This window comes from Salvelinus sp. IW2-2015, linkage group LG4p, assembly GCF_002910315.2.
Source record: "Salvelinus sp. IW2-2015 linkage group LG4p, ASM291031v2, whole genome shotgun sequence".
NCBI classification, from domain to species: domain Eukaryota; kingdom Metazoa; phylum Chordata; class Actinopteri; order Salmoniformes; family Salmonidae; genus Salvelinus; species Salvelinus sp. IW2-2015.
This window is the reverse complement of record NC_036841.1, coordinates 21,517,837-21,541,563: the sequence shown is the minus strand read 5'-3', so window position 1 is coordinate 21,541,563 and position 23,727 is coordinate 21,517,837. Positions and strand designations below refer to the sequence as shown.

At 43.0% G+C, this 23,727-nt stretch overlaps 1 protein-coding gene across 1 annotated transcript in view; it reads left to right on the top strand.

Moving 5' to 3' along the window:
• LOC111960695 (CMP-N-acetylneuraminate-beta-galactosamide-alpha-2,3-sialyltransferase 4) overlaps nucleotides 1-23,727 on the top strand; it is a 75,418-nt gene that overhangs the window by 3,049 nt on the left and 48,642 nt on the right. The window contains exon 2 of the mRNA XM_023982860.2: nucleotides 6,387-6,443. The gene's annotated coding sequence lies outside the window, so the exon portion shown is untranslated. The remainder of the gene's footprint in view (nucleotides 1-6,386; nucleotides 6,444-23,727) is intronic.

Here is a 23,727-nt window from a genome sequence, read left to right as displayed (position 1 = left end):
AACTTTCCTAATCCAACTTTACGTAAAAAAATACCTAAATAATCGATAAAATTGAAGACGGGATAAACTGCGGATAAAAACAATGTGGAGCGCGCTTTCAGGTCGCGCGCCCCAACCACAACAGAACACTTGGCTATCCACCCAGATAGGAAATGGCTACTTCTTCATTACACAAAGGAAAAACATCAACCAATTTCTAAAGACTTTTGACATCCAGTGGAAGCGATAGGAACTGCAAGCAAGTGCCTTAGAAATCTAGATCCACATAGAAACCCATTGAAAACACTGTCACCTCACCAAAAAAACTCCCCATCAGGAGTCTGAAGACCAGGAACCATTTGCAGAGGGAGGTGTTTAGTCCCAGAGTCCTTAGCATAGTGATGAGCTTCGTGGGCATTATGGTGTTGAACGCTGAGCTGTAGTTTATGAACAGCATTCTCACATAGGTGTTCCTTTTGTCCAGGTGAGAAAGGGCGGTGTGGAGTGCGATTGAGATTGCGTCATCTGTGGATCTGTTGGGGCGGTATTTGAATTGGAGTGGGTCTAGGGTGTCCGGGAGGATGCTGTTGATGTGAGCAATGACTAGCCTTTCAAAGCACTTCATGGCTACCGACGTAAGTGCCACAGGGCGGTAATAATTTAGGCAGGTTACCTTCGCTGTAGGTAACCTGCCTGTAGGTATTACAGACTCAGTCACGGAGAGGTTGAAAATGTCAGTGAAGACACTTGACAGTTGGTCCGCGCATGCTTTGAGTACATGTCCTGGTAATCCGTCTGGGCCAGCGGCTTTGTGAATGTTGACCTGTTTAAAGGTTTTGTTAATGTCAGCTACTGAGAGCGTCTTCACACAGTCATCCAGAACAGCTGGTGCTCTCGTGCATGCTTCAGTCTTGCTTGCCTCGAAGCGAGCATAAAAGGCATTTAGCTTTTCTGGTAGGCTCGCATCTGGGTATCCCTTTGTAGTCCGTAATAGTTTTCAAGCCCTGTCACATCCGACGAGCATCAGAGCCGGTGTAGTAGGATTAAATCTTAATCCTGTATTGATGCTTTGCTTGTTTGATGGTTCGTCTGAGGGCAGAGCGGGATTTCTTATAAGCGGCCTGATTAGTCTCCCGCTCCTTGAAGCGGCAGCTATAGCCTTTAGCTCGATGCGGATGTTGCCTGTAAACCATGGTTGGGAGCCTCTGGTTGGGATATGTACGTTCAGTCACTGTGGGGATGAAGTGTAACATCCGTCTCATCTGACCACTTCTGTATTGAGCGAGTCACTAGTACTTCCTGCTTTAGTTTTTTCTTGTAAGCAGGAATCAGGAGGATAGAATTGTGGTCAGATTTGCCAAATGGAGGGTGGGGGAGAATTTTGTATGCAACTCTCTGTGTGGAGTAAAGGTGGTCTAGGATCCCCCCCCCCCCACTGGTTGCACATGTGACATGCTGGTAAATATTTTGTAAAACTGATTTAAGTTTGCCTGCATTAAAGTTCCCGGCCACTAGGTGTGCCGCTTCTGGGTGAGCACTTTCTTCTTTGCTTATGGCCTTATAGAGTTGGTTGAGACTGGTCTTAGTGCCAGCTTCGTTTTGTGGTGGTAAATAGACGGCAGATGAGACACGCTTATTTGACACGACAAATAGTGTTTTTTGACACACAAAGACCCAAACTGCGTTCCATAGAAATCCTGGTTGGGAATGAAATGACTGAACAGTGAAACAGCACAGCAAGTAAGTGATAGAAATAGGTTTTGATTATGTTTTACTGGTTATGGGGACATATGTAAATGCTAACAAAATAACTTTTTGTTGTGTGTGTGTGTAACCTTTATTTAACTAGGCAAGTCAGTTAAGAACAAATTCTTATCTACAATTACGGCCCGGACGATGCTGGGCCAATTGTGCGCCGCCCTATTTGACTCCCAATCGCGGCCGGATGTAATAGAGCCTCGATTTGAACCAGGGACTGTAGTGACGCCTCTTGCACTGAGATGCAGTGACTGTGTCCGTGTGTGTGTTAACTATTTGACTTATCGGTATAATTTTTTTGGGGCGAGGAAAATATTGGATTTCGGTGTCCGACAAAAATATCATGTCGGTGCATCACTACAACAAACAAATATGGGAAATGGTTAACCCATGTGGTTTGTCACAACATCGGTGCATCATGTTTGTGCAGACTAAATTTACTTTACAAATGGAAGGTTTGTTATAATATTGTAATAACACATGAAAAGTAAGCACTGTACTGTTCATCACCAGTGTCAGACTAGACTGATACTTATCCTAGGGATACAGGCTTGCTCTGTACAGTAGACTAGATGGGTTTGTCTTTTTTAATGTGATGCTAAGTTTAAACAGTGACAAAATGCCACACCACAGAGCCCAGGGAACTGGAGAGAAAATATGCAATCCTGCTGAAACTTTATCTTCTGAGTCAGGGAGTCATCTGTTGTTAGCCTAACTCAGGAACATGACGGCATCACTCTCCAAGCGTCCTCCATTATGTTAGGCCAAATGTTAAAAGGAAAGGCTGTTTTTGGTGTTGCTGCATTCCCTCATTTTTCACTCTCCTCTATGAGGCCCTCTGGTTGTGTTCGTGACCCATCGTTTGTTGTCATCTCAATGTAACATACAGGGTGCTGATGTGGCACGCGGTGATTAGACTAAGTCTGGTGTCTCTCGCCAAGTAGTGTTCCTTCTAGTTTCTTATAAGAGCTGTTCAGTTAAACTGTTTTTCAGATACTAAGCACCTTGTTCAGACCTTACCTAACCTAATGCATACTTGAAAGTTTTTTCACCCCGTAAAAGCTCAGTCATAACATTATTGTTAGGCTATTTTCTAAAGTTGCATGGCATGGCTGCATATGTTATATTGTTTTGTTTTATGGATTGAGTTGTGTGAGCTGAATACATGCACACATGGCTTTGTTTTATTCAGGATTGAGAGAAATCAGATGGCCAGTAATTTTTGGATTAGATGGTAATGTTCCTTCAGTATATTTTCATATTGGCTGAAGGATCAAGGCCTGTAGCCTTCTTGCTAGTATTAGCAAGATACTACAATAAGGAGGCCTAATGGTAATGCTTAGACTATTAGCAAGCAGAAAAATGACAATCACACAATTTCAACTAATGTGTTATAACGGTTTATTAAAGATTATTATTAGTTGATATATTGTTTATAAATAATAATAAACAGTCCAACTACTTATAAACCATTTGTAAATCATTCATAAAGTAGGCTATACCTTAATGTAAAGCGTTGTCACCAGCTTCTATCCCCAAGCCATAAGACTGCTAAATAGCTAACAAAAAGGCTACACAGACTATCGGAGTTGACCTTGGTATTTTTGTACTTTCCCTATGCACACTCACAGGCCCTACCCCATAGTCACACAAGGGCTGGGCGATATGGCCAAAATATCATATCCCGATATAGGTCATTTCATATTCCGATAACGATGCATATCACGATATAGCACATTTTCTGTAAATTCAATGACTTAAATGACCACATGTAAAGGCCTATTTCTTATTACATGTTGAATTATACTCAACAAATAAAAGGTACTTACTCGTATTTGAATATTTATTATATATAGAACCTGTGCAAATTTTCAATTAAGCATGTAACAAAATTTAAAAAAATTATGTATAAAATCTAAAAAGGTAAATAGAAAACACTTCAGCTATAGTTGCAAACAAAATAACAAAATATATATAGGCCTAAAATATATATAACACTTCAGCTATAGTTGCAAACTAAATAAACTAAATATATTTATTTAGTTTGCAACTATAGCTGAAGTGTTTTCTATTTACCTTTTTAGATTTCATGAGTTGGTGCTATATATCGCCCATATATATATATATATATGGGCGATATATAGCACCAACTATATATATATGGGTGCCTGCCTGTTTTGCATGTTATTTTGGCGTTAATACGTGTCACATATCAATTTGCATTTGGTACCTTGGGTCGAGTGTTAGCACCAACTCATGAAACACCCGTTTCTCGACCGTGTAAATTGGGGCCTTGTCTTTGCAGATGTAAGTTGTAACGGCAGCTGTTCTCCTTCCATCTTCGTGATTCTTTGCCATATGGTGTGCCGCTGGCAAAAGCCTCTTGCAACGTCTGAGTCCGGTTTGTTTTGAACACTCAACTGTACTTGTTTGGGTCTCATCCGTAGACTCTCTCTGTACTGTTTCACATGATTCTTGCGTAGGTGGTAAAAGAGGTTAGTGGTGTTTGAGTCTGTTGTCAGGACCGGCCTGTGGCCTATTTTGCAGTGGACGGTTTTCTGGTCTGTGTCAGACGTTTCATACTCAAACCACATCCATGCGACCGAAGTTCCCCCTCTTAGGTACGAGCTCAGTGGCTCTGTGTCATGTTCACTCTCTTCCAAGTTTGTTTGTGTTGCAAATTCCGTGTGGAAGAACGCAAAGCGGTGTCCAATTGACTAAAACTATTGCCGTAAAGAGTGTGATTTGCGACACAAAGAAATAAACTATAGAAAAACGTCTATCGTTTCATATTATGCTCTATCGTCACACGATATATATCGCCCAGCCCTAACTCACACTGATATTCCAACACGCATACAAACACTCACGCCATAATTTGCTCACACACACATAATATGCAGAAACTGTACATTTATACTGACTCTACACACACACACACACCCACTCTCATACAATCATCATATAGGCTGCTGCTACTCTGTTTATCATATATCCTGATGCCTAGTCACTTTACCTCTATACATATCTACCTCTATCGACCCAGTATCCCTGCACATTGTTAATATGGACCTGGAACTGACTGACCCTGTGTATAGTATGCTTGCTTACTTACTTTATTGTGTTTTTCTTATTTTTATATCTTGTGTTTTTGTTCTACCTTGTTATTTTTAGTATTACATTGTTATTTATTCCTGCATTGTTTTCACTGTACTTGTGCATGTGACATTGAAACTTAAGTAGACTTACAGTATAATGCTCATCTCAAAATGTTGCAGTTATTTTTCCCATGAAAGGAATTTTTCTCAGTTAAAGATGTAATCTCAAATCCAATAGCATTGGTCTATCATTTCAGGTTGTATGACTCCTTAGGGAGACTATTGACATCTTTATCTCTGCTGTGTTTGCCTCAGCCTGGCCAAACAGCCTAGCTCCCATCCACAGGTAGAAGAGCACTTACAGTTAAGTCGTAAAAAAATCAGCGGTAGCTGTGTGGTGCCTCAGACAGACCTGGATCGGATCCCCTCCACATACGCTAAGGGGCCTGAGGACTTGGGCCTCTGCCAGCCCCACTGTATCCTACCCAGCACTTGGCCCTCTCTTCTCCCAGGCTGCTCCCCACATGCCACACAGACAGTCATTGTGCTGCCTCTGAGGACCTGTGCCTCCTGCTCAGAGCAGGCATGTGGAGCTGGTTAGAGCTCCCTCAAAGAAGTTCTCTCACACACTGCGTCATGGAAAAGAGCACTGGGGCTCATAGAGGCAAGAGTTGTCAGGTAGCATATGGCACCGTTGGTTAGGGAAGGAGCCTTTATACCCTCCTGATGTTGGCATTTTGGTTACAACTGAAAGACAGTGCTAAAAGTTCTTCACACAATGCTTGACTCAAGGATGGAAGAGTTAGCATTGGAATTAAAAGTCAATTAGGGTTCATTTTAAACCACTTGGGAAATGATTCAATTTGCCTATTCATGATTTGTGAGTCAGAATCTTGTTTAGAAATACTAATTAAAGATACTAGGTTGAATGATGAGATCACTGCATTCTGCACTTAAAGTTGAGGAATGATAATGTTCTTAGCATGGAGATAAAGCAAGCATCCTTTCTTACTGGTTTCCACCAGTCATGCACTCTGTTTGCACTCTGTTCTAATACTGTGTCACGCCCTGACCGTAGAGATCCTTTTTATGTCTCTATTTTGGTTGAGTTTGGGTGGGCATTCTATGTCTCGTGTTCTATGTTGTCCTTGTTTTGTATTTCTATGTGTTTGGCCTGGTATGGTTCCCAATCAGAGGCAGCTGTCTATCGTTGTCTCTGATTGAGAACCATACTTAGGTAGCCTGTTCCCACCTGTGTTTGTGGGTAGTTGTTTTCTGTTTAGTGTTTGTTGCACCTTTCAGAACTGTTCGTTGGTCGTTTTGTTGTTTTTGTTCGCGTATTCATCTTTATTAAAAGTATTATGGATACGTACCACGCTGCACTTTGGTCCTCCTCTCCTTCTCCCGACGACGTTCGTTACATACTGGTTGTCTTCATTGTATAAACCACTATTAATGATATTATCTTCTTATAGTCATACATTTGATCACCACATCAGTTACCACTTTATATCGTTCTCCATTGTCTTAATCATTTCCTTTGTTTTACAGGGAGGAACCCAGAGTCTCAACACATCCACCCTTTAAAGGACATGGAGAAAGGCAAAGGTATGGGATTTAGGTTATCGACAGGGCTTTGATTGCTTATAAGACTGCTTAGTAATATACAGTGCCTTCGGGGAAGTATTCAGACCCCTTGACTTTTTCTACATTTTGTTACGTTACAGACTTAAATACATCTTTAGCAATCTACACACAATACCTGATAATGAGCGAAAACAGGTTTTTAGAAATGTTTGCAAATGTATTACAAATAAAAAACAGATTACTTATGTAAATAAGTATTCAGACCCTTTGCTATGAGACTCGAAATTGAGCTGAGGTGCATCCTGTTTCCATTGATTATCCTTGAGATGTTTCTACAACTTGATTAGAGTCCACCTGTAGTAAATTCAATTGATTGGACATGATTTAGAAAGGCACACATTTGTCTATATAAGGTCCCACAGTTGCTCGTGCATGTCAGAGCAAAAACCAAGCCATGAGGTTGAAGGGAATTGTCCGTAGAGCTCCGAGACAGGATTGTGTCGAGGCACAGATCTGGGGAAGGTTACCAAAAACATTCTGCAGCATTGAAGGACCCCAAAAACACAGTGGCCTCCATCATTCTTAAATGGAAGAAGTTTGGAACCACCAAGACTCTTCTTAGAGCTGGCCGTCCATCCAAACTGAGCAATCGGAGGAGAAGGGAGTTGACCAAGAACCAGATGGTCACTCTGACAGAGCTCCAGAGTTCCTCTGTGGAGATGGGAGAACCTTCCAGAAGGACAACCCTCTATGCAGCATTCCACCAATCAGGCCTTTATGGTAGAGTGGCCAGACGGAAGCAACTCCTCAGTAAAAGGCATATGACAGGCCGCTTGGAGTTTTCCAAAAGGCACCTAAAGACTCTCAGACCATAAGAAACATGATTTTCTGGTCTGATGAAACCCAGATTGAACTCTTTGGCCTGAATGCCAAGTGTCACGTCTGGAGGAAACCTGGCAACATCATGCTGTGGGGATGTTTTTCAGCAGCATGGACTGGGAGACTAGTCAGAATCGAGGCAAAGATGAACAGAGCAAAGTACAGAGAAATCTTTGATGAAAACCTGCTCCAGAGCGCTCAGGACCTCAGACTGGGGCAAAGGTTCACCTTCCAAGAGAACAATGACCCTAAGCACACAGCCAAGACAACACAGGATTGGCTTCAGGACAAGTCTCTGAATGTCCTTGAGTGGCCCAGCCAGAGCCCAGACTTGAACCTGATCGAACATCTCTGGAGAGACCTGAAAATAGTTCTGCAGCAACGCTCCCCATCCGACCTGACAGAGCTTGAGAGGATCTGCAGAGAAGAATGGGAGAAACTCCCCAAATACAGGTGTGCCATGCTTGTATCGTCATACCCAAGAAGACTCGATGCTGTAATCACTGCCAAAGGTGTTTCAACAAAGTACTGAGTAAAGGGTCTGAATACTTATTTGAATGTAATATTTCAGTTTCTATTTCTAAAAACCAGTTTTTGCTTTGTCATTATGGGGTACTGTGTGTAGATTGATGAGGGAAAAAACGATTTAATCCATTTTAGAATAAGGCTGTAATGTAACAAAATATGGAAAAAGTGAAGAGGTCTGAGTATTTTAAGAATGCACTTTATATATACATATATGTTTTATACAAATCGACTTAGTCATGCGTACATACATTTTGCGTATTGGTGGTCCGAGGAATCGAACCCACTACCCTGCCATTACAAGCTTGTGTACCTCCRTTATGTAACAGGTTGTACAAAGGACAATTTAAGCCTACTAGAAAGTGTGTCCCCTCAGGCCTGGAGGGAAGCAAAAGTCATTCTGCTGCCCAAGAATAGTATAGCCCCCTTTACTGGCTCAATTAGCCGACCAATCCGCCTGTTACTAACCCTTACTAAACTTTTGGCAAAAAATATGTTTGACCAGATACAATGCTATTTTACGGTAAACAAATTGACAACAGACTTTCAGCACGCTTATAGGTAAGGGCATTCAACAAGCTCAGCACCTACACAAATTACTGATTGGCTGAGAGAAATTGATGATAAAAATATGTTTTGTTAGACTTCGGTGCAGCTTTTTACATTATCGATCATAGTCTGTTGCTTGAAGAACTTGTGTAAGGGCTTTACACCCCCTGCTATATTGTGGATAGAGTTACCTGTCTAACAGAAAACATAGGGTGTTCATTAATGAAAGCCTCTCTAACATAATCCAGGTAGAATCAGGAATTCCCCTGGGCTGCTGTCTAGGCCCCTTACTTTTTTCAATCTTTACTAGTCAAATCACGTTTTATTTGTCACAAGCGCCGAATACAGCAGGTGTAGACATTACCGTGAAATGCTTACTTACAAGCCCTTAAGCAACAATACAGTTCAAGAAATAGCGTTACTAAAATATTTACAGGAAATGTACATAACAATAACGAGGCTATATACAGGGGGTACCGGTACAGAGTCAATGAGCGGGGGTACAGGTTAGAGGTCGACCGATTAATCGGAGTGGCCGATCAATTACGGACGATTTCAAGTTTTCATAACAATCGGTATTTTTGGACACCGAATTGCCGATTTTTTATTTTTATTATTTTTTATTTTTTTATTTTTAACACCTTTATTTAACTAGGCAAGTCAGTTAAGAACACATTCTTATTTTCAATGACGGCCTAGGAACGGTGGGTTAACTGCCTTGTTCAGGGGCAGAACGACAGATTTTTACCATGTCAGCTCGGGGATTCGTTTTTGCAACCTTCCGGTTACTAGTCTAACGCTCTAACCACCTGCCTTACATTGCACTCCACGAGGAGCCTGCGTGGCAGGCTGACTACCTGTTACGCGAGGGCAGCAAGAAGCCAAGGTAAGTTGCTAGCTAGCATTAAACTTATCTTATAAAAAACAATCAATCTTAACATAATCACTAGTTAACTACACATGGTTGATGATATTACTAGTTTATCTAGCGTGTCCTGCGTTGCATATAATCGATGCGGTGCCTGTTAATTTCTCATTGAATCACAGCCTACTTCGACAAACAGGTGATGATTTAACAAGCGCATTTGCGAAAAAAGCACTGTCGTTGCATCAATGTACCTGACCATAAACATCAATGCCTTTCTTTAAAATCAATACACAAGTATATATTTTTAAACCTGCATATTTAGTTAATTTTGCCTGCTAACATGAATTTCTTATAACTAGTGCAATTGTGTCACTTCTCTTGCATTCCGTGCAAGCAGTCAGGGTATATGCAGCAGTTTGGGCCGCCTGGCTCATTGCGAACTGTGTGAAGTTCATTTATTCCTAACAAAGGCCGTAATTAATTTGCCAGAATTGTACATAATTATGACATAACATTGAAGGTTGTACAATGTAACAGCAATATTTAGACTTAGGGATGCCATCCGTTAGATAAAATACGGAACGGTTCCGTATTTCACTGAAAGAATAAATTGTTTTTTTCCGAAATGATTGTTTCCGGATTCGACCATTTTAATGACCAAAGGCTCGTATTTTTGTGGGTTATTATGTTATAATTAAGTCTATGAATTGATAGAGCAGTCTGACTGAGCGATGGCAGGCTCGTAAGCATTCATTCAAACAGCACTTTCGTGTCTTTGCCAGCAGCTCTTCGCAATGCTTCAAGCATTGCGCTGTTTATGACTTCAAGCCTATCAACTCCCGAGATTAGGCTGGTGTAACCGATGTGAAATGGTTAGCGGGGTGCGCGCTAATAGCGTTTCAATCGGTGACGTCACTCGCTCTGAGACTTGGAGTAGTTATTCCCCTTGCTCTGCATGGGTAATGCTGCTTTAAGGGTGGCTGTTGTCGATGTGTTCCTGGTTCGAGCCCAGGTAGGAGCGAGGAGAGGGACGGAAGCTATACTGTTACACTGGCAATACTAAAGTGCCTATAAGAACATCCAATAGTCAAAGGTATATGAAATACAAATCGTAAAGAGAGAAATAGTCCTATAATTCCTATAATAACTACAACCTGAAACTTCTTACCTGGGAATATTGAACACTCATGTGAGCAAGGAACTTAAACGTTAGCTTTTTTACATGGCACATATTGCACTTTTACTTTCTTCTCCAACACTTTGTTTTTGAATTATTTAAACCAACTTGAACATGTTTCATTATTTATTTGAGGCTAAATTGATTTTATTGATGTATTATATTAAGTTAAAATAAGTGTTCATTCAGTATTGTTGTAATTGTCATTATTACAAAAAATAAATAAAAGAATTGTCCGATTTAATCGGTATCGGCTTTTTTGGTCCTCCAATAATCGGTACCGGCGTTGAAAAATCAATCGGTCAACCTCTAGTACAGGCTAGTCGAGAGAATTTGTAAAGTGACTATGCATAGATAATAAACAGCGAGTAGCAGCAGTGTAAAAACAAAGGGGGGGGGGGTCAATGTAAATAGTCCAGGTGGGCATTCTTATGGCTTGGGGGTAGAAGCTGTTCAGCAGTCTTATGGCTGGGGTAAAGCTGTTCAGCAGTCTTATGGCTTGGGGGTAGAAGCTGTTCAGCAGTCTTATGGCTTGGGGGTAGAAGCTGTTCAGCAGTCTTATGGCTTGGGGGTAGAAGCTGTTAAGGAGGCTTTTGGTCCAAGACTTGGCGCTCCGGTACCGCTTGCCGTGCGGTAGCAGAGACAGTAAAACCAGTGTGTCCATGTGTATAGTGTCAAGTCATCCGCATACGTCAGCTACTACAGCGACTGAAATGACTGCAACACTTAACAAAGAGCTGCAGTTAGTTTCAGAATGGGTGGAAAGGAATAAGTTGGTCCTAAATATTTTTAAAAGTATTCTATTTTGGACAAATCATTCACTAAACCCTAAACCTCAACTAAATCTTGTAATGAATAATGTGGAAATTGAGCAAGTTGAGGTGACTAAACTGCTTGTAGTAACCCTATTGTAAACTGTCATGGTCAAAACATAGTGATACAACAATAGCTAAGATGGGAAGAAGTCTGTCTTTAATAAAGCGCTGCTCTGCCTTAACAACACTATCAAGAAGGCAGGCCCTACAGGCCCTAGTTCTGTCGCACCTGAACTACTGTTCAGTCGTGTGGTCAGGTGCCACAAAGAGGGATTACAATTGGCTCAGAACAGGGCAGGACGGGTGGCCCTTAACCTTAGACACATCATCATCTGCACATCTATCACTCCAGTATTAATGCTAAATTGTAATTGTTTTCGCCTCTATGGCCTATTTATTGCCTACCTCCCTACTCTTCTACATTTGCACACACTGTACATAGATTTTTATATTTTTATTTTGTGTTATTGACTGTACATTTGTTTATGTGTAACTCTGTGTTGTTGTTTTTGATGCACTGCTTTGCTTTATCTTGGCCAGGTCGCAGTTGTAATGAGAACTTGTTCTCAACTGGCCTACCTGGTGAAATAAAAATAAATAAATGGATGTATAGTAAACATGACGCCCCAAGAATACATATGCCGGGTTAAAATGACCCGATAATGTTATCTGTGTTTTATTTATATGGGTCTAAAATATTATCCATTTTGTTGAACATAATTATTTTGAGTTATTATTTGGACCTTTTCAATAATTATTTTATTGTTTGAAATGTTTTTAGTCACTCTTCAACAGTTTGATATACATTTCAATGATAACATATTATGAAAATTCATAACAGCTATTGAAAATATTAGCATATCTTTCTTACAATCAAAGTTTCAAATTGAACCTTTTAGTGTGAACAGAATAAAACCACCTTAAGTTAAGCATATTTTATAATATTTCAAAACATTTATTTGAAAATCCAGAGTTCATCATCAATATAAACGACAACACTAACAATTGTGAATTTAGAAAACATGAACACTAAAAGGAACAGAGTGCGTGTGTGATGCTTACTTATGCTGTCTTAGTCCATGCATTTGTTACAAACCACAAGCATGTGACTGTGCTCTTTGCAGACGGGTGTGTTGCACTGAGAACACCAGCGGCTGACTTTTCTATCCTTTGCACTTGGGCAGAGCTGGCACCTCTTCCTCTTCTGGCCCTGGCTGCTGGCTCTCTTTCATCACCCCACATATTTCCATTGCCTCAGTTCTTCTGTGGAGATGGGAGAACCTTCCAGAAGGACAACCATCTCTGCAGCACTCCAACAATCAGGCCTTTATGGTAGAGTGGCCAGAGGGAAGCCACTCCTCAGTAAAAGGCACATGACAGCCCGCTTGGACGGAATGCCAAGCGTCACGTCTGTAGGAAAGCTGCTCATCCACTGTGACGCAGTCGCTGGGTGGCCACATGGTGGCCTTATACATTGGATTCTTCAGTGGATACAAAAATTGCTCCCGTGTGGAGACACCCAGCTTTTCTCCATGCCGGCAAGGAGTGTTAAACAAATGAAGGCCTTTAGTTCCTCTTTGTTGACTTCTCTCCACTCTGTCCCTTTTGCTGTTGCTGTTCTCCGTCCTTCTAAATGTGTACACTTTAGGACCTCCTCAATGATGTTGTCGCTAATGAACAGCTCCCAGGCATCTGTTGGTTGTATATCTGGCAACATTCGTATGAGCCCCCTTATGAAACTCCTTTTACTCAAGGAGTTAAAAAGGAGAAATGAAAACGGTGATTAATGAATATTAAAAACAAGATATTTGGTACATATTTTATTAATTACATCATTTTTTTTGTTGGAGCAGAAAGACATGTCAGTTTGACGAGTGCAATGCAGTGAATTCCATAGGAAATACATACGGGTCATATTTGACCCACATATGAAAACTTGGTAGTGATGCAAAAACAATTTTTACTTAAAAAAAAAGAAAAAAAAAAAAAAAACAGGATGTTAAAACATTAAAGACACATTATTTACTGGAATATTAGATGATGACATTTTTTGGGAGGATCAATACAGCAAAAAAAAACATTAGACCGGGTCATTTTGACCAACATATGCATCCTAGGGTTAAAAGTACACGGGGAGCTAACATTAATGATATGCATGTCAATCTCTGATAGCTCAATGTGGAAGAGATATTCACTTCATCACTACTTGTTTTTGTAAGAAGTGTTGACAAGCTGAATATACCAAGCTGTCTGTTTAAACTACTAGCACACATCTCGGACACCCCACAAGACATGCCACCAGAGGTCTCTTCACAATCCCCAAGCCCAGAACAGACTATGGGAGGCGCACAGTACTACATGGGGCCATGACTACAGTCCAACAATAGACATAGGTAGATACTGGTTGATCCTGCGACATGGCACACTTTTTACTACAAACAAAAATGTGTCTCAACGAGCTTCCAAGCTGGGGGTAGAACACTTCCTCTCTCGCCCCACTGTCACAACCCCCCTTCGCACAGCTGATGCTGGCTATTTAATAGGGAATTAAAGGGGAAGCGCCCTATTAGAAAGAGAAGCACTAAGACGGTTCAGACAAATTCAGGGCCGTCACACACCCCCTCCCCTGGAAAAAGCAGACCATTGCCCTGGAAGGCACATCCTTGTCTGGCAAACCGAGAAAAGTCTCCTCATCACTTTCCTCTACAAAAATATTCAGGACTTTGCGGCGGTCACGCTCCTCAGCTGAGGGGGAACAGGCCTTAAGGCGTGAGACTTCTTGGTGTTGGAATTCAAGAAAAGTCTCCTTGTCACTTTCCTCTTCAAAGATATCCAGGACCTTGTGGCGCCAAATCTCCTCCAATTCCTCAGCCGCGGGGGTAACAGGCCTTAAGGCGGGAGACATGGACAACACGCATACCTTCACGTGTGTCCTTTTTCTCCACTCTGTAGTTCAGAGGGCCTATCTGCTCCACAATCCTATATGGGTCTTGCCATTTATGAGCGAGCTTGGCTTAAAAGAATTGTTCAACTTTTGAGTATGGATGATCGCGAAGCCACATCCGATCACTAACCTGGAACTGGATGTCTCGTCTCTTCTTATCATAACTTCTCTTCTGTTTGAGATGAGCCTTGATCATGTTCTTTGAGACGAGCTCTCAAGTCGTGAAGATGGACTACCTGGTCATAGCAGAGTCTGGAGTAACATGCTGTAGCACCATATCCAAGGGTCCTCGGAAGGGACGACTCTGGTTCAGCTCTGCAGGGGTGACTCCAGTGGACTCTTGCACAGCAGAATTCAGGGCAAATCGAAACTCATGAAGGTGCTAGTCCCAGTGTTTGTGCTTGGTCCCTACATAGGAAGCAACCATTGTTTTCAAGGTTCTATTAACCCTCTCTGTGAGGTTGGTCTGTGGGTGATAGGCCGTGGGAAACTTCTGTCTCAGGTTCCATCTTTGGCAGGTCTCCTCAAAGAGATCAGAGACGAATGGGGAACCTCGGTCAGACAGGATGTAATCAGGCACTCCCCAGCGAGTCAGGATCTCTTTCATGAGGATGTTAGGTCCTCGCTGTGGCCTGACAAAGGGCAAAGAGCTCCACCCACTTGGAATAGTAATCAACAAAAACAAGAATGTACACAATCTGATTGGAGCTTCTTGGAAATGGACCCATCAAATCCACTCCTAACATTTCCCAAGGTTGGGTAACCACAGTTTGCTGTAACTTGCCAGCAGGCTTTCTGCCTTGTGGTTTGTACATTTGACAAACCTGACAGTTTCGGATGTGTGACTTCACATCCATGCTCAGATGTGGCTAGTACAGTAATGCTTGTAACCGCTTGTAGGTTTTGAACCTGCCCAAATGACCAGCTAACGGGTCTTCATGGAAATGTTGCAGCAGTTGAAGGTGTGGAGGTTCAGTCATGTACATTTGGTAGAGTGTTCTGTGAGGTAGTTGTACAACACGGTTGACTTTGTCTTCAATGATGGTCAGCTTTGTGGTAGGATTGACCATCTTTTCTCCATCTTCCAGGATCGTCTGGTACAAAGCCTGTACTTCTGGATCATCCTGTTGGGCCTTCCATATGGCTAGACAGGACAGTAGCACATGTAAGATGAGGGCCACTGTTACCACCAGCAGGAGCTCTGGATAAGGCATCTGGAACAGTGTTGTACTTTCCTTTCCTTGATTCTACAGCAAAGCTGAACTCTTGCAACTGTAGAGCCCATCTATGGTTTTGATTGGAAGAAATGCTTCTCGCTCTGATTGTGTGGAAACCAGTAGCAATTGTGTGCGATATCAATCTGGACACCACTGAAGTACATGAAATCAATTCCCAACATGACAGGAAAAGCAAGGGTCTTGGAATGTAGAATAACAGAAGGAATCAAATACGAGTGGTTACACATGCGGAACTCGACCTCACGCCATCCAAGACGTCGTTTAGCCTCACCGTCAGCCAGATATAGAGGACCTTCTGTCCACGGCTTCAAGTTGTATTGTGGACCTTTAACCTCCTTCCACAGTTTCTCAATGAGCAGTGTGTAGGATGACCCGGTGTCCAGGATGGCTCTTCCTGTCCAAGGGCCTTTGGACAGAGGTAACACCAGTTGGTGCGGTATTGACTGAAAGGAAGGGGATGTCGATAGGCGGGCATAGGCAGTGACTGTTGGGGTTTCATCTCTGGTCAAAGCACCCGGAGTACGATGGTCGTTCCTGTGAAGGGAGTTAGGTGTGTTGGCCTGTTGTGATTTGTTGTACTGTTTGTGGTTTCTGGAAGGGTTTACTTGATACTGATTTGGACATGTAGCCGAAGAATGTCTCTACATCTCCAACAGAACATGGGAGGGTTCTTGGCTGGAGACTCTGGCTGTTGTTGATGGTCAGGCTTGGGTAACTCTTTGGGTGTCTGTTTCTTTCTCTGTTCATATTGCTGTTGGCATTCTCTGTCCTTCTCCAACTGCTGTCCCAGGCGAACTAGTCCATCGACAGCGGTGACTCTTTCTCTGAGTTGACTGGCTAGTAGAGGGTTGATATTCTTCAAGATCAACTTAATGACCTCTTCCTCCTCAATGCCAGGTTTCCACCATCTGCACAGGGAGTGGTAACCGTATGCAAAGTCACGGATACTCTCTCTCTCTGCATTCGATTCCTGACTCTGTCTACCAGCTCATCTGTGTAGTCCTCAGACAGAAATGCAGAGGAAAAGTTTGCCTCAAAGCCAGCCCAGGAGGTAGTGGTGAGGCGTGCCACGTCCCACCAGTCTCGAGCTGTCCCATGCAACACATTCCTTAATGTGGCAAGGAGTTATTTGTCAGCCAGGGGATTGAGGGCAAGAACATCATGACATCTTTCCAGATACATTAGTGGATCAGTATTGTCATCCTTTATCCCCAAAGGTGGGAAATTGCAATTTAATGGGCTTCACCCCCACATGACGTCTACTCAAATCACCGTGAACAAGAGAGCTAGGAGGGATTGAGGATGTAGAGGGTGATGGAGTTATCAGACCATGAAAATGAACACTAGGATGCATCCTGAAGGGAGTGGCTGCAGCATAGCCTTGTCTTGGCTGTTCTGCCAGCTTGGTCCTCAGTGGTCTGAACAGAAGTGGACACCAGAGAAGCTCTGTGCAAGTTGTGCCTAATGGATAAGGCACTGGCATTCTAAGCCAGGGATTGTGGGTTCGAGTCACATCTGGGGTGCCATTTTTTCTGTAACAGTTTTGACATGAGGTTATTGTTTGTAGGGCTGCCAGGTAGGTTGTGCCTACCACAGAACATATAGATTTCTCATTTTCCAACACTATCAAGAAAGCAGGTCCTACAGGCCCTAGTTCTGTCACACCTGGACTACTGTTCAGTCGTGTGGTCAGGTGCCACAAAGAGGGACTTAGGAAAATTACAATTGGCTCAGAACAGGGAAGCACGACTGGCCCTTAAAAGTACACAGGGAGCTAACTTTAATGATATGCATTTCAACTCTCATGGCTTTAAGTGGAAGAGATATTAACTTCATCACTACTTGTTTTTGTAAGAAGTGTTGACAAGCTGAATGTACCAAGCTGTCTGTTTAAACTACTAGCACACAGCTCTGACACCCATGCATACCCCACAAGACATAACACCAGAGGTCTCTTCACAATCCCCAAGTCCAGAACAGACTATGGGAGGCGCACAGTACTACATAGATCCATGACTACATGGAACTCTATTCCACATCAGGTAACTGATGCAAGCAGTAGAATCAGATAAAAAAAAAAGAATGTAAAATACACCTTATGGAACAGCGGGGACTGTGAAGAGACACACACAAAGGTACAGACACACACAAACACACACAAGCGCTAGCACACACGTACATTGTAATATTGTTGTATGGTGGTATTATACATTTTGTATTGTGGATATGTAGTGGTATAATAATGTTATATGATGTACTGTTTTATATGTATTGTAATTGCCGTAATGTGTTTGGACCCCAGGAAGAGTAGCTGCTGCCTTGGCAACAGCTTGTTGGGGTTCATTTCCTTGTTCCTTGTCAATCATTGGCTCATAGGTGAAATTAGCATTATGACAATATCTTTAATTAAATCATTCATTAATGCAATTGCAGACAGAAGTTGACAACAGGAATATAACACATGTTTCCTAGTAAGTTCTGCATCAAAGAAAAGGTCCCATGTTATTTTATCAAATCCGAAGTCCAGCCCTCGTGATGTCACTGCCTACGTCATTATCTTTTACTCATGAGACCAAAACCATGCCTACACAGCTAGAGTGGGGAGATCCTTGTTCTCCCCACTGTATATAAACAAGGCTTTTAGTGTGTTATCTAAAAGCTTAGCAGTAAATGTCCAAGTTGATTTATAGGGGAATGTCTGACTAGTCTTTTATATCTTACTCCCCTGCAGAGTTCTGTCTTCACAGTCACATTTCTCAGACAGTTTCTTCATAAGAGGCAGAGAGCCTAGAAAAGTACTGTGGAACAATATTAAACCTCATAATGTGTATATATATTGTTCATCTGTAGTCCAGGACCCTATACATGTAAGGAGGCAGGGTTCTTATAACCCCTCCCCTTCTATTAATACAACATAAGCATAATACATTTTTCTAATACATCAATCATTTGGTACAGCCCCAATCATGACCCCTAGGTGAACTCCTGACAATCTAAAAGTGGATCCCTAATGAATACAAAACAAAATACTGACATTAGGAGCTTGTGTTCTTGTTTTCTTAGCTATTTTATTTTACAATAGCTGTGCAATCAATCACACAGTGACCACACGTACTAATCCTGCCCCACCCATCCTATTTTCAAAACAGCTCCAGTCTATTAAGGTGAACTGAAGGAGAGACCGTCTCCCCAAAGGAAAAGCTTATCAGTGCTAATGCTGTGAAAGCACAGATTGTTTAGCTGGTGGGTTGAATCCACAACCAGAACCTGTGGTGGTTTTAAAAGATAATGTGGTCTTTGATCCGCCACACTCTGCCAGGCTGGGCATGCATGATTGACACCAGCTCTAACTGTTGTTGCTAAACAGAAACTAGCATTTTACATGGATATATTTAGTTGTCAATGTTTTGTTCCAAATGTAAAAACATCTGTAGTTGAGTGAAGTGTTTATTTTGTTTTCAAAATGATCGGCCTGTCAGGCTGGGCAAACCGTCATGATTCTGGACAATGACATTGGGGGTTGTGGTCAGATTATGTCCAGAGACGGGGAATCCGTGGAAGATCTGTGTCCAAGTCTGTCTCTGTCTGTCTGTCTGAATAATAATCTCATCTAATCCGTAATTTAAACTCGGCCACTCCAAAGCACAATTGAAAGTAGCAGATTGTGGTGAACTGTATGCGACGGTGTGGGATTGAAAATGTCCCTGGATGGTGATGAAGTGTCATCTCTCCCGTTCATCCTCTTACTGATCTGACAAATTTCTCTCTCTATATGCCTCACTCTCTATTCATCTCTCTATCTATGCCCCTCTCTCTACAGTGCCTTGCAATAGTATTCACCCCCCTTGGCATTTGTCCTATTTTGTTGCATTACAACCTATAATTTAAATCTGTATTTTATTTGGATTCCATGTAATGGACATACACAAAATAGTAAAAATAGGTGAAGTGAAAAAAAAATAAAATAAACGTATTTAAAAAAATTCAAAAAAATAAAAAACGGAAAAGTGGTACGTGCATCTGCATTCACCCCCTTTGCTATGAAGACCCTAAATAAGTTCTGGTGCAACCAATTACCTTCAGCAGTCACATAAATAGTTCCGGCGCCGGCGCCGACAGATGGCCGCCTTGCTTCGCGTTACTAGGAAACTATGCAGTATTTTGTTTGTTTATGTGTTATTTCTTACATTGTTATCCCAGGTAATCTTAGGTTTTATTACATACAGTCGGGAGGAACTATTGGATATAAGAGCAACGTCAACTCACCAACATTATGACCAGAAATACGACTTTCCCGAAGCGGATCCTCTGTTTGGCCACCACCCAGGACAATGGATCGTATCCCTGCCGGCGACCCAAAACAACGGCACCGTAGAAGGGACAGACGGAGCGGTATTCTGGTCAGGCTCCGTAGACGGGCACATCGCGCACCGCTCCCGAGCATACTACTCGCCAATGTCCAGTCTCTTGACAACAAGGTAGACGAAATCCGAGCAAGGGTAGCATTCCAGAGAGACATCCTAGACTGTAACGTTCTTTGTTTCACGGAAACATGGCTCACTCGAGACATGCTATCTGAGTCGGTACAGCCACCTGGTTTCTTCCCGCATCGCGCCGACAGAAACAAGCATGTCTCTGGTAAGAAGAAGGGCGGGGGTGTATGCCTTATGATTAACGAGACGTCGTGTGATCATAACAACATACAGGAACTCAAGTCCTTTTGTTCACCTGACTTAGAATTCCTCACAATCAAATGCCGACCGCATTATCTACCAAGAGAATTATCTTCGATCATAATCACAGTCGTGTATATTTCCCCTCCAAGCAGACACATCGACGGCCCAGAAAGAACTTCATTGGACTCTATGTAAACTGGAAACCACATATCCTGAGGCTCCATTTATTGTAGCCGGGGATTTTAACAAGCCTAATCTGATAACAAGGCTCCCCAAATTCTATCAGCATATCGAGTGTGCTACCAGGGCTGTTAAAACCCTAGACCACTGTTATTCTAACTTCCGCAACGCATATAAAGCCCTCCCCCGCCTCCCTTCGGAAAAGCTGACCACGACTCCATTTGTTGCTCCTGCCTATAGACCAAAACTAAAACGTGAAGTTCCGCGCTCAGGTCTGTTCAACGCTGGTCCGACCCAATCGGATTCCACTCTTCAAGATTGCTTCGATCACGTGGACTGGTATGTTCCGCATTGCGGCGAACAATAACATTGATGAATACGCTGATTCGGTGTGCAAGTTTATTAACAAGTCCATCGGTGATGTTGTACCCACGTCTATTAAAACATTCCCCAACCAGAAACCGTGGATTGATGGACAGCATTCGCGCAACCTGAATGCGCGAACCACTGCTTTTAATCAGGGCAAGGTGACCGGAAACATGACCGAATACAAACAGTGTAGCTATTCCCTCCGCAAGGCAATCAAACAAGCTAAGCGTCAGTACAGAGACAAGTGGAGTCGCAATTCAACGGCTCAGACACGAGAGGTATGTGGAAGGGTCTACAGTCAATCACGGACTACAAAAGAAAAACCAGCCCCGTCGCGGATCACGATGCCTTGCTCCCAGACAGACTAAAACAACTTTTTTTGCTCGCTTTGAGGACAATACAGTGTCACTGATACGGCCCGCTACAAAACATGCGGGCTCAGCTTCACTGCAGCCAACGTGAGTAAAACATTTAAACGTGTTAACCCTCGCAAGGCTGCCGGCTTAGACGGCATCCCGGCTCGTCCTCAGAGCATGCGCAGACCAGCTGGCTGGTGTGTTTACAGACATATTCAATCAAGCCTTATCCAGTCTGCTGTTCCCACATGCTTCAAGAGGGCCACCATTGTTCCTGTTCCCAAGAAAGCTAAGGTAACTGAGCTAAATGACTACCGCCCTGTAGCACTCACTTCCGTCATCATGAAGTGCTTTGAGAGACTAGTCAAGGACCATATCACCTCCACCCTACCTGACACCCTAGATCCACTCCAATTTGCTTACCCTGGGTCTCGACCCCGCCCTGTGCAACTGGGTCCTGGACTTCCTGACGGGCTGCCCCCAGGTGATGAGGGTAGGTAACAACATCTCCACCCCGCTTATCCTCAACACTGGATCCCCACAACGGATCCCCACTCCTGTACTCCCTGTTCACCCACGACTGCATGGCCATGCACGCCTCCAACTCAATCATCAAGTTTGCAGACGACACTACGTGGTAGGCTTGATTACCAACAACGACGAGACGGCCTACAGGGAGGAGGTGAGGGCCCTTGGAGTGTGGTGTCAGGAAAATAACACTCAACGTCAACAAAACAAAGGAGATGATCGTGGACTCCAGGAAACAGCAGAGGGAGCAGCCCCCTATCTACATTGACGGGACAGTAGTGGAGAAGGTGGAAAGTTTAAGTTCCTCGGCGTACACATCACGGACAAACTGAAATGGTTTACCCACACAGATAGCGTGGTGAAGAAGGTGCAGCAGCGCCTCTTCAACCTCAGGAGGCTGAAGAAATTCAGCTTGTCACCAAAAACACTCACAAACTTTTACAGATGCACAATCGAGAGCATCCTGTCGGGCTGTATCACCGCCTGGTACGGCAGCTGCTCCGCCCATAACCTGAAGGCTCTCCAGAGGGTAGTGAGGTCTGCACAATGCATCACCGGGTGCAAACTACCTGCCCTCCAGGACACCTACACCACCCGATGTCACAGCAAGGCCAAAAAGATCATCAAGGACAACAACCACCCGAGCCACTGCCTGTTCACCCCGCTATCATCCAGAAGGCGAGGTCAGTACAGGTGCATCAAAGGTGGGACCGAGAGACTGAAAAACAGCTTCTATCTCAAGGCCATCAGACTGTTAAACAGCCATCACTAACATTGAGTGGCTGCTGCCAACATACTGACTCAACTCCAGCCACATTAATTATGGAAAAATGTATGTAATCAACTTATCACTAGCCACTTTATATATAATGTTTACATACCCTACATTACTCATCTCATATGTATACACTGTACGCTATACCATCTACTGCATCATGCCATCATGATGTAATTAAACAATGCTTTATATACTTTAAATAATGCCACTTTATATAATGTTCTCATACCCTACATTACTCATTACATTAGATTACATACTCATTACATTACATACTGTACTCTATACCATCTACTGCAACTTGCGTATGCCGTTCGGCCATCACTCATTTATATATTTTTATGTACATTTTCATATTCATTCCTTTACACTTGTGTGTATAAGGTAGTTGTTGTGGAATTGTTAGATTATATTACTTGTTAGATATTACTGCATGGTCGGAACTAGAAGCACAAGCAATTCGCTACACTTGCATTAACATCAGCTAACCATGTGTATGTGACAAATAAATTATACACTGCTCAAAAAAATAAAGGGAACACTAAAATAACACATCCTAGATCTGAATGAATGAAATATTCTTATTAAATACTTTTTTCTTTACATAGTTGAATGTGCTGACAACAAAATCACACAAAAATGATCAATGGAAATCAAATGTATCAACCCATGGAGGTCTGGATTTGGAGTCACACTCAAAATTAAAGTGGAAAACCACACTACAGGCTGATCCAACTTTGATGTAATGTCCTTAAAACAAGTCAAAATGAGGCTCAGTAGTGTGTGTGGCCTCCACGTGCCTGTATGACCTCCCTACAACGCCTGGGCATGCTCCTGATGAGGTGCGGATGGTCTCCTGAGGGATCTCCTCCCAGACCTGGACTAAAGCATCCGCCAACTCCTGGACAGTCTGTGGTGCAACGTGGCGTTGGTGGATGGAGCGAGACATGATGTCCCAGATGTGCTCAATTGGATTCAGGTCTGGGGAACGGGCGGGCCAGTCCATAGCATCAATKCCTTCCTCTTGCAGGAACTGCTGACACACTCCAGCCACATGAGGTCTAGCATTGTCTTGCATTAGGAGGAACCCAGGGCCAACCGCACCAGCATATGGTCTCACAAGGGGTCTGAGGATCTCATCCTAGTACCTAATGGCAGTCAGGCTACCTCTGGCGAGCACATGAAGGGCTGTGTGCCCCCCCAAAGAAATGCCACCCCACACCATGACTGACCCACCGCCAAACYGGTCATGCTGGAGGATGTTGCAGGCAGCAGAACGTTCTCCACGGTGTCTCCAGACTCTGTCACGTCTGTCACATGTGCGTGTGAACCTGCTTTCATCTGTGAAGAGCACAGGGCGCCAGTGGCGAATTTGCCAATCTTGGTGTTCTCTGGCAAATGCCAAACGTCCTGCACGGTGTTG